General features: G+C 40.3%; 1 long non-coding RNA gene across 1 annotated transcript; it reads right to left on the reverse strand.

Moving 5' to 3' along the window:
• Positions 1–586: 586 nt before the first annotated feature.
• Positions 587–2,932, reverse strand: LOC141948256 (uncharacterized). The gene is made up of 2 exons (XR_012630404.1): positions 1,909–2,932; positions 587–813 (listed from the first exon to the last, which is right to left on the reverse strand). It is a non-coding gene; the product is annotated as an uncharacterized LOC141948256 (long non-coding RNA).
• Positions 2,933–3,147: the final 215 nt, after the last annotated feature.

A 3,147-nucleotide genomic window follows, 5' to 3' on the forward strand; every position in this document is an offset into this window, starting at 1 on the left:
GATGGTGTTAAAAGTCTGCCACATAGTCTGATCTCCTCAAACAACTGTAAGTGGTTTTTTTTTTCCTGAACAATAGTTCTGATGGTGATAAAAGATGGTCAAAGGAATGACTCCATTTACCAGCTCTCCTCCTAAATGTAATCACCTGTCTTCCTCTAGAGGGACAAAGAATTGCACTGCTGGAATCAGGCAATGAGCTGTGCAAGCTGCAATCCCTTTTCTCCAGTCCATTTTTAAAGGGGGCTACTGCCAGCCCCAAGTCTCCCTGCAGCAGTGGTACAGCATGTTGAAAACCATCTGAGCAACCTCCTGCCACTGACACACGTGCCCCAGAAGCATGTACGTTCAGCTGCACACATTGAGCCCCCAGGAGCTGACTCCAAACATGGTTGGGCAAGCACAAGACTCCCAGAGATGCATCTGGGCAAGAAGTCAAACAAATATCTCCAGCACTTCCCAAGGATCAGCAGAAGAGAGGTCAGTGAGAGAATTCAGTCCCCAGCCTAGTATTAAGTTTCTTACCCAGGCAAACCAGGAAGCCAGAAAAAATTAATAAGAGGAGATAGCAATGTCCCCAAAAGCTCTGTTAATATTTTAAAATTAAATATTTATTCCAAAGTGAATTAGGGCAATTTTAACTCTGCATTAAAGTTTCCACTCAGAATATTTGAATAGTCCAGTAATTCGAAGGCTTAATTAATTCATACCATTTTCTCTGTGTCCTTTTGCAGAGACATCATCACATCTTTAAATTTGCATAGATGCAAGGAGGTAACTGTGGAGTAGTTCTTGTGACTGAATGTACTCCCATATCTACAAAAGAATTGAACAAAAGACATAAATAACTCATTGCCCCACAGAACAGTGAAAATCTGCTAAATAAGTACCTAATTTGTGAAGTCTTGCTTGGACCAGATTTATGCTGAGTTAAGAGAATAAATATGAATATTCTTCATCTTTCCAAGTTCTTCAGATATTATCATTGCTAATTTTGCGTCACCATTACACAACATACAGAGACCACCCTGGCCCCAAAAAGGTCAGCATCCAAAGGTGAGAGATGACAGCAATGTGCAGAAAGAGGAAAAATTACAGGGAAACTGAGAGATCAAGATGATCACCATGGCACGCAGCCTCTGTACACCTAATCATTATCATTAGGTTACAGGGCAAAAAGTATGGACTTCAGGGAGGATAATGGCCACTGATGTGTGCAGGCTGATGGTGGGTTTCCTCCAATAATAAAGGATTGCCTGGGAGAAAGGAGCAGAAATGTGTTATTGAAAATGTAATGAGCAGGTGATGAAGGCCAGCATTATGGGCTGATTGGAGGCAGGAACTTTGATCTCATTTGACAGACTGTAAGATAAGCGGGGAAGAGTCTGTGAAAGCTCTGGAAAGTGAAGCAAAGTGATTTGGTGGACTAGAGAGGGAAGGATGCAAAATACATGAGCAATACAGTCACAGTGATATATACAGTTCCTGTAACTGAGCCACACGGCATCTGTCAAAGTCAAAGGAGAAATTATGTTGCTGACATGAAATAAAAGCTAGCACCTGGATATGAGTTTTATTTAAAGTAGACAGAAAAGGCCACTGCCTCAAATATTATACAAGACATAGACTAAATGTGGATGTAAGACTTGCAGAGCAACCAGAGTCTAAACATTGCCTGGATGAGAGACATCTGTGACAAGCAAAAACATGATGATGATGTTTCGATGGTAAAGGCATTTGGGACTGCAAGTTCAGAAAATTTCAACAACAATCTTCATCTGATGTCTAGACATTCATGAGGAGCTATTAGAGGCCTATATTTTAATTTGGCAGGAAGGAGGTCTCCAGAAGGTAGCTGAATGAGCTGTCACACAGAGACAACAGCATCATTTTGTCCACATTTTCACTTACGTGATTGCATTTTACTGCCGCAGAACTGGCCATGCCCAGACAGCATCAGCCAGAGATGCTTTTCTCCCCATCATGTTTCTAAGCTGTTGGAGCTTCACTTTGACATATATTCCAGTGGGAATAGCATCACCGTGCCTCACAGCAAGAGCACCTGCAGTTGTCTATGAAGTGCCTTAAAGACAAAGTACAAAGCTCTACTTTATTATTTGACCACTTTCTGGAGAGGACGCCCACTCAGGTAAGAGTGTTATTAATTACATCTCATTAAAGGGGGAGTGCTACATTGGATAATAAATTTCTTCTTTTTCTTGAGGTCTAAAATAATTTCACACTATTTAAAAAAGTAAATAAACAAGGCTAGCATTCTAAGAAAGAAGTCAGTTTGTTGCCATATGCAAGTCTTTATTTATCACAAAATTTCCCATTCACTCTCCCCTCCCACTAAAATTGTTATAAAAAAGAAGGTGAAGGTCCAGATCCCAGTTAACTGTACCAGTGATTCATTTGCTAAACTACTGTTACCTAAGCATAGATGTATTTTAAAACACATTGAAATAATCACTTGGTCCTTATAATGCTTTCTGAAGTTGAAAGCACAGTGTAAGGGTTGACACTCGCTATCCAGCAGAGCAGGTAGCAGCCCACCACACCTTCCACAGAAGCCATCTTCTTAAGTGAGGACTTCTCATCTCACTAACCTGCCCTAGCAGCTTCTGATTAACAGGAAGCAGAGGTGAGAAATTATTTGTGTTCTGCCATTGATCTGAAGGGTGAGAGTGTCCAACCTAGGAAACATGTTGCTCTGGAGATATTTATTGTAACATTCTCCATTTTTGCCTTTAAGAGGACCTCTATTCATTTACTAAGAATACTTCTGGGTTATACCTCATCCTTAATTGTTAATGTGGCATTTACAAAATGCCACAATCCTGGATGAAATGTGTCAGGATGACAGCTTCACAGACTGAAATCTCCTTTTCTTACCCTTAGGATTCATATAATCTGGACAACAAAGATACAAAGATGATGAGGATTTGGAAGTTTAAGTACCTGATTTGCAAGCACAATTAGGTATTTACATTCCAGAATATCACTGAATTTGAGCCTGTAGGCAAAGTTTGTTGCAGAAAGAAAGGCCTCGTGAAGACAGATAACAGGACCCTAAAATTTGTATTGTTACTTGGCAGGACTATCATGACTCTCTGCTCATTACTTTGCACTCACATTATCATTTACTTC

Source organism: Strix uralensis, chromosome 11, assembly GCF_047716275.1.
Source record: "Strix uralensis isolate ZFMK-TIS-50842 chromosome 11, bStrUra1, whole genome shotgun sequence".
NCBI lineage: Eukaryota > Metazoa > Chordata > Aves > Strigiformes > Strigidae > Strix > Strix uralensis.